Consider the following 13,463-nt stretch of genomic DNA (forward strand, 5'->3'; position numbering starts at 1 on the left):
AGTAATACTCTCCAGAGTCAGAAGACTGGATGGAGCTGAAGACAAGCTGTGGTTCTTTACTGAGAGGTTGAAGGTCTGGATTTACATTCTTCTTGTACCAGGTGTATTTAGCAGCTGGGTTAGCATCACTGCTACAGTTCAGAGTCACTGAAGTGTCCTCCATGATATCACCAGAGGGACTCACTGACACAGAGGGAAGCTTTGGAGGATCTGTAAGATGATATGATATGAACACATATTAACTTTACAATGTGAATATTATCATAAAACAAAGTCTGTTTCATTTACTGATAATTTATACTCTAAAGACAATGATGGAGGCAGGAATAAATAAAAGAAAGTATAGAGAATAGGTTTTCAATTTTCTTTTTAATGTTTGATTATTGCCACTGACCTGTCTCAGGTGCTCACTGTCTTTCATGCAAGCAGTTTTAGACTGCAGATTGCAGATTGCTTATCACTAATTGTTAATCAGTTGTCCTTTTCTACACTTGTTTTTTCTCTTTTGGATTGTGTATGTTCAGATTCTGCTTGCTGTTTTATTGGCCCTGTAGTTTCATATAGCTCTAATTGCCTCACTGTTACACATCTTTTTTGTCTTGTTCTATAAATCCTGCTGTCTCTACAAATATTCTGACGACATTATGTTGCTTAGTATGGTGTGTCTGCACTTGAGTACACTTACACACCGTAGCACAAGCCAGCAGGTTATTTAAAAAACACCAAACAAAAAGGAAAAAAACAAAGAAACAATTGACATCACATTTTGGTCCAAGTAAAATAGTTAAGTTGATAAAAGTACAAAGTATAAATGAAAAAGTGTAAGAAGTAAAACTGGGTCTGACTTGTAGACTATTCGGGTCAAAGTTGTCATTTGATGTGTTAGTGGAACATTGTAGAGAAAACTCACACACTGAAGGAGAGGGGGAAGACTCATATCCTGATAGAGCACAAGAATACTCGTCCTCAGGATTAATAGAGTGCAGATGAAAATGAACTTTGTTTCCCTCCATTTGCTGGCCATTCTTGTACCAGATGTAGGAAGGATCAACAGGCAGCTGACAATTGCTGTGACATGTCAGCTCTGTCCAGGTGGGATGCTGGTTGGGGGAAGATTTCTTAACATGCACTTGGAAGTCTGGATCTGTGAACAACAAACAGAAATGTCATTTCAGAATTAACTGTCAACATATAGTACATACAAGCAAATATCCACATGTGCACAGTAACATTTCCTAAATGATCTGAAACATCTGAAACTAACTGATCACAACGTCAAGGAATCAACAATTTATAGCAAATGGTTATAAAGTTAGATTTGATGGAAAAGAACCTGCTCTTTGAGGGAGCTCTCAGAGAATCCAAGCAGTAATAAAGATTCTACTAACTAACCTTAATAATCACATGGATGAACATTAGATTTGTAAACAGAGTAATAGTAAGAAGTGTCAGGTTATAATGGAAGCACTGTCCACTTCTATCAATTTGATGACCATTATTAGTCAGCTGGTAGCCAAGCAGCTGGTAAAGCTCTGTGCTCTGCCTGAACTAATGTTTTGCTCCATTTCAAATGAAAATGTTACCTGTGACAGTTAAAGTGACTCCAGGTGAACCAAAATATTTCCCTCCTGGGTCGTTTGTTATGAACCTGAACTTGTACTCAGCTGAGTCGCTCTGTCTCAGGTCCCTGATTGTCAGAGTGCAGTAGTTCTTATCATAGTGATACTGAACACGACCTGAATACTCTGAGTCTGTTGTCAGATCCACAGGTTCTTTATTACTCTCTTTTGTAAACCAGAATGTTTCCTTAACTACAGTAGAAGTGCCCCTTATTCTGGATGGGTATCTGTAGGTGCAGCTTATCTTCACTGTTGATCCTTTGAAGGCACAGATCTGAGTAGAAGAGTACGTCACTCCCCAGTGACCCGCTGTAACACAGAACACAACAGAATCCACAACCAGACTCATAACAACATCAGAGAACAGACTTAAATCTGTCATGAAGGTACTTTAGTATGTAAACCTGCTGTGATACTGCATGGGCCTCCTTCTGTCCTCCTCAGAGAAGGACATGAGACTAATTTATGAAGCTTATGGCACCAACACAAGGACAAACATAAAGAGTGTTGTACACTTGAGTACCACAAAATGCAATTAATAATGCAATGTTGAAGTTTCTCATTTAAATTCAGGTGTGGATCCATACATACTGATGGCTAATTTAGATACAATTTGATAAAGGAAATGTATAATCCTGAGATGTGGAGCCATGTATACTGTAGGGTTTCAAGTGTTCTCATAGCTTTCTGGGAAATGTAGTATTTAGCATTACTCCTTTCAATTAAGAATGCACTTGAATAAACTATAGAACTAAACAACTTACATTTCACAGTGCATTTCTTTCCCCATCAAAGAGCAACTTAACACCAGCTGAAGCCTTGTCTCTACTGCCCTCCAGTGGTTTAACCTCTGATGCAGAAGTGCACTCCAGGGTGTGTCAGTACACTGTGACAACACTGTTTGATGTGGTGACAGGTGCAACAGAACACGCTAATGCTGAAAAAGCTTGAGGCTTGATGTCTCCAACATTAAGCATTATGTGTGCATGACTGTTCCTGTATGTGTTTTTATCTATGTAGCCTATAGCTGTCAGACATTATACAATATGCATGTCAGTGGTGCTTTAAAGGTTGTATTGATGTCGGGATACCTACAGCAGTATCTCAAGGGCTTAATGGGACCAGTACAGAGAGGGAAGTGATATCACCCATATTTAAGACACATTCAGTTATGGTACATTAGCTAAAACACTCCACCAGATGGTGTAAAAGACTGTGAAGTAAACTCACACAGTGAAGGAGAGGGGAACTTCTCATGTCCTTTCACAGCACAGGAAAAGCTGTCTGCAGAATCAAAGCTGCTTGAATAAGAATTAGATGTTTGTCTCCTAATGTCCTGTCCATTCTTGTTCCAGATGTAGGAAGAACCATCAGGTAGATGACAGCTGCTGTGACACTTCAGCTCTGCCCGGGGATAATCCTGGTTGATAGTTAAACTGCTCACCTGCACCTGGAGATCTGCATATGTGAATAAAGAAAAAAAAAAAGAAAAGCAGACTTGATTTGAAACATAACTGTCAACATTCACACATACAAGCACACATACACATACACTTGTGTTCACCGTTTGGAATTAAATTATTAAATCTTCATATGAAAATGTTACCTGTGACAGTCAAAGTGACTCCAGGTGAACCAAAATATTTCCCTCCTGGTTGGTTTGTTATGAACCTGAACTTGTACTGAGCTGAGTCGCTCTCTCTCAGGTCTGTGATTGTCAGAGTGCAGTAGTTCTTATCATAGTGATACTGAACACGACCTGAATACTCCGGGTCTGTTGCCAGATCCACATACACATCATTACTCTCTTTTGTAAACCAGAATGTTTCCTTAACTACAGTAGAAGTGCCCTTTATTCTGGATGGGTATCTGTAGGTGCAGTGTATGGTCACTGTTGATCCTTTTAAGGCACATATCTGAGTAGAGGTGTAAGTCACTCCCCAGCCATTCTGACCCTGTACCACTGTAACACAGAGCACATCAGAAACCACAATCAGATTCAAAACAACATCAGGGGAAAGACTTATTTTCACTTATTATTGTGTTTCAGTTTGTAAACCTGGAAAGGAAACTAGGAAACAAGTATACAAACATTTAGTTTGCTTAACATCAGTTTTAAAGAAACAAAAGTGAATGTCTCATACAGTTGGTGTAGATTTGGATTTGCAAGCTAGAGACAAGACGATGAAGCAGCAGGTTCTCAGGTGAACTCTGGTGTCATAAAGTCTGTAAGTTCATGAGCTGGTTAGAAAATAAAAACACGTGAATGTTTTTAAAGACAGATTAATGTTTGATCATTGCTGTTTCTCTCTCAGTAGTGTTTTGAAGGTAAATCTATACAGTAAAAGAGAGACAAGACACAGCAGACAGTTTGGTTAAAACAGAGTTGCATGAAGTGAAGTGACTCTATATCATATGTAAGTGTCAAATATTAATTTAAGTCTTGAATTTATGTGAAAGTGAGACATAATTGTAGTCATACTTGATCTTATATTTTGCATGTCTTATTTTTATTATATGCATCTGGTTTTAGTGAGTTGCCCTGCATGCTTTTTTTTTTATATGGATTTATATTTTCTGATATTGTGTTTTTACTTGGACTGAGTGAATTGAACTCTGATTGATCAAGTGATGGACCCTTCACTCAGGATTGGCGGACTGGACTGAGTTCCTTGATTTTTGGCTGAGTGTGAGAGGTGAAAGGCAGGTGGACAAAGAAGGGAAGGGGAGAAACTTGGAGACACGGGGAGCGACGGACGTGAGAGGGTTCGCTCCACAGAAAATAGGTTGCAGTTGGTCGTGGGAACCCGAGGACGGAGGCTACTCGTTGAAACAGCATGGATACACCGGGTGAAAGGTGCAGCTGGGACAAGGAAGCAGACAGACCACAGCGGGACGAGCCAGGCACCGATGACGGAGACTTGGTTCAACGCGCACTATTATGATAAGTAAAGGAATGTGAAACAGGCTACTCTGAGGGCGTGTATGTGCTAGTGGTAGTCATATGTCACTTGATTGAGGATATTTATTTTCCTCCTCCTACAGCGGCTTCATATCCTTTCCCCCTCGTGTCACAGAGAACTTGAGTATCCCCCTTCCCCTACCTATTTATTGCCCCTCACCATTGGAACAGACGTTTTAAGGACTTATTTTATTCCATTTTAAATACTCTTGGTTACCACAAGCTTCTTTTAAAATAACCTGTTTTAATAACTTGTGAATAAAATTCCTGAACTGTCACTGTGCGTGCGTTGTATTTTTTAACAGTGGAAATTCAAGCTGGTATTTTTAAAAGAACCTCACACTCGTATGACATTTATTTAAAAATAAGTGAAGTGTCATTTTAAATCTAAAAACAATCCACATGAGTCAAGTCCTGTTTTAGGCAAGTTATATAAGTAAATGGATTCTTTTTTCATTAAAAACAAAAACAAAACATTTGTGTGTACACAAATGTGAGCAATTGAACATAAATGTGCATATTGGTCAACCAACAGAAATGTCCCAACCATTATAAAACCAATCCTATGCCTCATGGCTGCAGAGTTTTAAGGATAGACTATGTATCACTTTATGGGTCAAATATAAACATGGTGATCTGAGAATGAATGATTTCTTCCTCTCTGAAACTCACTTCATGCTGCTCTGAATAAGTTACAGTGTCCCTACAATGTAAATGTAGACATACAGTACCTGACACAGAGAGAAGGAAGACAACAAATCCACTCGCTGCTGCTGTTAAACTCATAGCTGCTCCTCTCATCTCTCTGACTTCAGAGATAATAAAACATGTCTGCAGGTAGGTAGCTCAGGATTCACCCATAAGGGCTGCTTTATTACAAACAATTCCTCCGTATAAACCTGGAAACTGTGTGTAACAACTGATCTGTGCAGATGTGTAGCAGAACGCAGAACATTAATTACTGTCAGGTCCTGACCACTGCTGTGTGATGCTGCTGCCAGCTGTGACACACAGCCAGCTGTGGGCAACAGACCGAACATCAGTAGCCTACTGATGTTTCTGCGAAATCCCGGATACATTCAGTAACACCTGAACAACATTATTGCAAGGTTTAGACATTAATCTAACATGTTTCAGACCTGCCTGAGTCACATTAATAGCTGCAGCCTATTTTGATGGAAATTTCTGTAGATGATGTCATAGATGCGAAACACTAGAGAAGTAAAAGAAGCAAAATACATGAAAGTTGGTTTGTGATTGTGTGATCGTGTAGTGTGTGTGCGCATCTCTGTTATTTAAAGGCACGCAATTTGAGTCTTTTGTGCTCTGGACAGTTTTCATTATGGACGCAATTTTTCAGTCAGATGCAAAACAAGGGAAAACTGCACTCAGCTGCAGAAATTTATGAACATTTTTGCTCCGAATAAGATCTTAAAACGGGGCAGATTGCGGGTGCAAATGCTTCGCAATTCAGAGCTTTATTAACGGGCGCAATCCGTTCTTTGTGGATTTGGCCCTAAGTGTTTTCTAAGTTTAACTTTGAATTTACAGTATAAAGAAACAGTTTTAGATGCTGTTTACAGTTAATCTACATCGTACAGTCTGAAGGTTCAGTGAAGGAACAAGAATGTATTGAACCTGTGAACATTAATGCAGTTTTAATGAACAGGAAAAGAAGAAGTAAATGACTCATTAGAGAGTCTGTGGTTGTCTTGGTTAATTTCCTCTCTGTTAGTTCTTTGGTAAAGTTGCTGCTGAGGTAGGTGTGAAAACCACAGAGAAATGCAGAACATGAAGTGTGGGAAACTTTTGAAAGAAGCTAAAATAAGATGTGTGACAAGTTTGAACAGGAAGGAGCAACTGTTATACCTAGACAGCTAAAACAGTTGTCCAGCACTACAGTACAGAGTGCAGAAATTACCAAACAGATTTTAAACATCATGACAAGATGAAATTCTCAGTGCATTGCTGTACCATCATAGAACTATGTATATATGCATATGCATGTATAAAATATGATTACAATCCATGGAGGGAGGTTGGACAAAGCTTACTAGCCGGGCCCCACCCCCACCACCCATGACACAGACACAGCTGAACATCTTAATATAATATTATCAAAGTGTTCAGCAGTGAATACTGTCATTATTTCTTTGTCTTCATTCAACAGCTATATTTTACACAGAAATAAACAGAAGTGAATGTTTGGTGTTGTAGAGTTTAAAAGTTATTCATCATACTGCATCACACATACATCAAACCTAGAAAAGTGCTGATCTGGGATATTTTATATTTACTTTCTTAAAATCACTTCATGCTGCTCTGAATAAATATGCTAAATGTCCTACAATGTCAATGTAGATATACAGTACCTGACACAGAGACAAGGAAGACAACAAATCCACTCGCTGCTGCTGTTAAACGCATAGCTGCTCCTCTCATCTCTCTGTGAGGCTTCACAGACAATAAAATACATCAAATAATGTACAAAACATGTAATAATCATATCAGTAAACTATTCTACTTACAACAGAGAAGGACGTTGTCTGTTAAGGTGCTCGTCCTCTGTGATCTGTGAGCAGAAGTCAGATATCAGGATGTTAAATGACTTGATTTCCTTCCTCTCTCTTAGTATTATGAATATGCATGAGGAGAAATAAGACAGTAAACATATATGTTAAAACCATATTTTACTGTTGTCCAAAGACTTGATGTAATCTATGTTAGAGAGAATAATACACCAGTGTTCTGGCCTGTTAGTAATTTAAAGAGAGAAGAGAAATAATGAGATATTTTTATTATTTTACTCTTTTTATGTGTGAGCACAGTTCAGTGTCTAAAGAAAAAACATGACACGTGACGAATGTGTGACATTTAGTCTGATGCATCTCTTCACACTTGTAGTGCATGTTAATACACTGAATACACTACCATGAGTTCAAAGAGATGTATTGCATCAGTATGATATGTAAGAAGTCACACTTTTCAAGACAAAACAACAAAGAACAAAGACAAATGTAATTACATGGTATTGAAAGTGTGATATAGAACAAAAACAAGCTGTAATAATATGTATAAAGAAAGCAGAAAAACAGACAATTGTAATGTTACTGTAAGGCAGTAGAAATTATTCACAAGATGAATGTTAGAATACTGACAACAAATACTTGACTGACAATAAAACTGGTTGTAATAATGAAACTGGAAGACATACTGTAAATACAGAAAGAACAGTGGAAATGGTCTGTTATCAATGAAATATAACTCTCTACTACCATCTAGTGGCAGCAATAGGAAATTGCAAGTATATCAGTAAAAGCTCTCTAATACTCCAGTGTGTTTTTTTAAATATCTTAAACATTACAATCTTACCACTTGTTAACTAACTGATACACTACTCCTGAGATATGTCCAAAGCTGAAAGTTATAATAATCTTTAGTATATCTCCTCTAACCCAACGTTAATAAATATTACACTGGCAAGTATCCACAGCTCCACTAAATGACTCCGGTGACTCCAGTAGCACAAATACTACAAACTTAAGTTAGCGGGTTTTAACACTGAAGATTTTTGAAGTCTCCAGGATCACTTTCACTACTTGCATCTTTAGCTCAGTTCATTTAAAAGGTTTACCTGCTTTAGGTGAAACTTATAATACCCTACTAATAGACAAAGAAACTGTCAAACGTGGCAGTAGGTCTGTTCAGTTTAACCATGCTGTATTTTAAATAACTGACAACAATTTAGAAGGACCGATTGCTTTTTGAATGTATTAATAATATTTACCCTTTTAGGTGAAATTATACAAAAACATAAATAACGCAGATTACCCCTTTAAAATAAAAAATAGTATCTTTCAAAATAATATTAACATAATTACCTTTACCAAAATTAGCAAATCAATTAATTACCTGAGAAAATACTTAACACTTAATTGGTTATATCAATATATGTCACAAAATTCAATAACACAAAACTTAAATCCTCTCAGATTTGTTTGGCAGAATCCCTATTTCTCATCACTTTTCCACTATTTCATTATAGCAGACTGTTGTTTTTTCGTCTAACCCTGCCCTCCATTCTCTTCTTTACCTACAGCCAGTTACCACAGGTGGCACTGACTGATACCTACTTCTTCTTCTCTGAGGTTTAACGGCAACTGGCATCACATAGTGTTGCATTACTGCCATCTTTTAGTTAGTTCACTCCTACAGTTTCCAGATTGTCACTTTTTCCATCAGTCCTGTTCTCCTGAGGTATCTGATCAAGCATTTTTTACCTTGTCCACTAACACCACACTCCAGTATGTTCTTTAATCCTGCTCCTGTTAGCCCGAATCTTTTCGTTTCCTCCATCATGTCCTTTCTCTCTGATATATATTTATTGCAGCTGATGATCACTGTTCCACAGTTTCTGGTAATTAACAATGTTCACAAAGACCAATTGGATGCTTCTCTATATTAAGTGTGCTTTATAGATTGTTGTGTCCTATTCTTAATTTAGCTTTTATTACCTCCTATTTTCTGTTTCCTCCATTTCTCACACCACACACTCTATTTTGAATCAAATGTAAATTTGATCTCCCCCTTATTTCCTGACCACACTGCTGTTGCCAGTCTTTATTGATGTTTTAAAGTTTAATATGGATGTCTATGTTTCCTTTGTTTGTTTGGCTAGTTTGTCCACCCATTTGTTACCCGGAATGCCTATGTGACAAGAACCCAAATGAATGTGACCTCAGTACCTTGTTTTATTACTCTTGAGTGTATTGTAATTATTTTGAATATTAAGTCCTGATGATTGTTGGACACACTTGACATAATACTGGACAGTGCAGAGACAGAATCGATCGATACCTACAGTAACTGATCAAACAAAATAGCTGAAACTAAAGGGACAATCTGTGTTTTTTTATTTTTTATTTTTTTATTTTGCTTACCCCCACTTCAACATTGTTGTGAAGTGTTTGTTTTTTACTACTTTACATCCTACATTTTTTATGACTAAATTATCTTAATCTCATGGTAACCACTTTCTTCTTTCTTTATTAAACTATATATCTTTCAGTTTAATTGACTTACTAAATTATTTTCAACCACATTTTTAGGAACTAAAAACTTAGGTTTACACTGGGGCTACACAGGTAATCATTGAAATTTAAAATAAGATTTCAGTGTGAACCTCTCTGAGAATGCATCATAGAGACAGTTATATATTTTAGACCAATTTAAATGGACAGTTTAGCTTATTATTTTACTGCTGAAGTAAAGGTATATATGCCTGATGAAGGTTGGGCTGAAACAAAGTCATTTAATAAATATTCCAGCAGTAAGCGAGACAGTGTGCAGGAGTTCTTGTCATTGTTTTCAAACTGAAAAAAAAAAACCTCCCAAAAAACAAAACATGAGTTTGCTGATGTGTTCATGAGGTTCTGTTGACTGTGTTGTACAGTGCAGCTAGATCTTCCCCAGTTTCCTCTGGTTCTGAGATGGAAATTAAGAAAAATGGATCAGGTGATTTTGAAGATATTGTATTAAATTATACAAACAGCCATAATGAAGATATGACAGTCAAATGTAATAAAGGAAAAACTGAAATAAAACTCTTGCTACTATGTTCCTGTGTGAAGAGCTGCTCACCTTGGAGCAGTACCGGCTCTGTTAAAGCCTACCATCTTATAAATATCTAAAATAAAAAAATAAATAAAAATAAAGTGAAATACAATACACACAATGTTATACATTTCCTCTCAATGTATGCATTTATTGTCATAATTAAATTAAAACATATGTCAAAAGGAAAATTCTATTTGACATAAGCTTTTTTCTTTTGTTAAAGGTGCAATATATGACAATCAGAAACATATTTTACTGTACTGTTTAGCTGTAATATGATAACATTTGTGAAAGGTTGTTGAAAACAGATGCAGGGAAGACAGGGAGGGACTCACTGCTGTTATATTAATGTTCTAAATTGGGCTGAATGTCGTATATTGCACCTATAACTGAATAAGGGTGCCGTTAGTTTTGAAGAGGTGGAAAGGAGGTTTTTTCCTTTTTTTTTAGAAAGACTGTCTGTCATGGTTGCCATCAGCTCATCAATAATAAGCTTCATCCAAGCTCTGACTGGACAGTTGATTGTTTTTCAATTTTGACATGGACAGCAAGTCTCCAAATATAACCCAATGGTCAATCCATATCTCTGATTGGCTGTTGCTTCATTTAATCAATCCTGGGATTACTTGGGAGTTGCTCTTAAGAGACTTTTACACTTTGTTGTAAGCAGGAGTAAGTCACTTGAGAAATGTGTCTCACACAACATTGGTTGACTCTTTAGATCATTTTTAAGTGTAATTCCTTTGTTTTTGATTCTGTTTGATAAATACGGGCCCCAAGGACTTGAGTTATCATTATTTAGTTATATTCTTAATCCCAGTTCGGGTTTCTCTTAGGCACAGACAGAAGGAAGACAACAAATCAGTTAAACTCTGTTCTTATAATTTTTCTTTCTGGCTTCAGAAACAAAGAAAAAAACAAGCAAAAAAACAAAACAAAACAAACAAAAAAAAACAACAACACATCAGCAGGTAAATAATGTACAGACGAGTAGTAAGCAAACTTTCATTTGTGGTCAGGAGACCAGAAGACAGAGATCAGAATCTTAAAATACACCAGACTTCCTCTTCACATTATTGATATGCATGATGAACTCAATGCCAGTAAATACCTAAGAGAAGAACTTTGTTGCTGATTTACAAACTATATATAAACTTTGTACTGTAATCTATATAAAGGAGAGAATGAGAGACTAGTTTTGTGGCCTGATGGTTCCAAACCTTTTTTCCTGTCTTCTTTTTTTTTTAAATGTGGCAACAATTCAGTATGTAAGAAATTGTTCTCTCAGGCTTCTCTCAGTGGTGCCTAAACAATTATGTGACAGATAATTCTCTTTACATTCATGCAAAGACATTAGAAACTAAGTGAGATAAGTTAACTCTAGTAGAGATAGAAAGCTCAATACAATTAAGGTATTAAGTTGAAACGACAACTGTTCACTCATATTAACAAAAGGTCACAGTCAAATTTGCTTTCCATTTCAATTTTCTCAGTTTAGAGAATCAGTTCTTTAGTTGACACAAGAATCTTACAGCTGTAGACGCTGCTGTTGGACCCATTTAGAAACAGAATCAGTATGAAGTCAACATGCAAGGCTGCTCTCAGTAAATTTGTTCAATTATAAGTGTGAATTTGATATTAACCTCCATCATCGTTTGCATTGTTTTCATTGCAACAACCATGACTTATCTTAAAGTGTATTACACACAAGTTTCTCATAGGTCATTAGGATTCATCCATACGCTGGGAATCCATTGATATTTATAACAAATGATATGGCAATCCATCCAACAGTTGTCAAGACATGTGACTAAAAACCAAATATGTCAACTTGCTGGTGGCACTAGAGTTGATGTCAGGGGATCACCAAAGTTAGTAGGATTCATCCTGTGGGGACCATAAGTTGCTGTTCCAATAGGACCAACAAACCAACCAACCGACTGACATTACCATCTCCAGAACTATGCCAGTAGCATAGCTAAAAATCAAATGATTACCTGCTTTAAAATTTAAAAAAGGTAGACTAGAGATTCCTGTTGTGTTCATCGGGCTTTGTTGACTGTGCTGTATAATGCAGCTGGGTCTTCCTCTGTTTCCTGACCTCTGGTTCTGAGAAGGAATTAAAAAAATTAATATGATCCTGGAGATGGTATAAACTAATAGTGATAGCAAGAATGTAAACAAAACAAGCAAATTCAACAGCAATAAAATGTTAAAATAAAAAAAAAGGTTCCTGTGTAAAGAGCTGCTCACCTTGGGGCACTGTTAAATTTGACAGCAGCATACTCAACACCCTCTTCTTCCTCTTCACGTATTTGGAGACGAGCTGGTCTGATGTTGGAGTAAACAGGATCTGCCTGATTGTTGGAGAACTTGACACTGGCATAGTGAATGTCATCCTGCTCCTCTGGCTGCCTCTCAGTGGGTTGACACTGCAAAGACAAATTTACTTTTAGTTATGTCTAGCTTTGGTAGAACATTATTGACCAATCCATTTATCTCCATCTCCACTTATTTTGTCAAGGTAAAGGAAGCACTTATCAGTTGCAATGTAAAGGACGCCAGGGACCAGTATTTTTAACAGCTAATCTCATCCAACCAGCGCAACCCCAGAATCCCATTTAAACTATCAATCAGCTTGTAAACCCTCATCCACCTACTGCTGACGCTTCTTCTCTAGCCGACTACGACAAAATTCTTACCTTTGTCACAGATAAGATTGATCATATTAGGGCAAATATCACTCCCCCCACCTCTTTAGTCGACCTCCCTTGCCCTTCCGTGGATGTGTTTAGACAAATATTTTAGACAAATATCACTGCAAGATCTTATGAAAACTGTGTCACTTATGAGACCCTCATCAAGTCCCCTTGATATTATCCCATCAAAACTGCTTGAAGAAACTATAGAGTCAAACAGCCAGGCACTGCTGACTGTCATCCATAGCTCTCTGACCTCTGGAGTTGTATCAGATATTTTTAAAACCACTTGTGTTCAACTGCTCTTGAAGGGACAAGGTTTAGATCCCTCAGACCTAAAAAACTTCCGGCCAATTTCCAAACTAACCTTCATTTCAAAATTCCTTGAAAAAGTAGTGCTGGACCAACTACTACAGGCACTAAGTAACAACAATATTTTTGAGAAGTTTCAATCTGGGTTCCGCAAACTACACAGCACAGAAACTGCCCTCCTCAGAGTCACAAATGACTTACAGATGGCTGCAGACTCAGGTGCATGTTCTATATTACTACTGCTTGACCTCAGTG

Source organism: Thunnus albacares, chromosome 3, assembly GCF_914725855.1.
Source record: "Thunnus albacares chromosome 3, fThuAlb1.1, whole genome shotgun sequence".
Lineage (NCBI taxonomy): Eukaryota > Metazoa > Chordata > Actinopteri > Scombriformes > Scombridae > Thunnus > Thunnus albacares.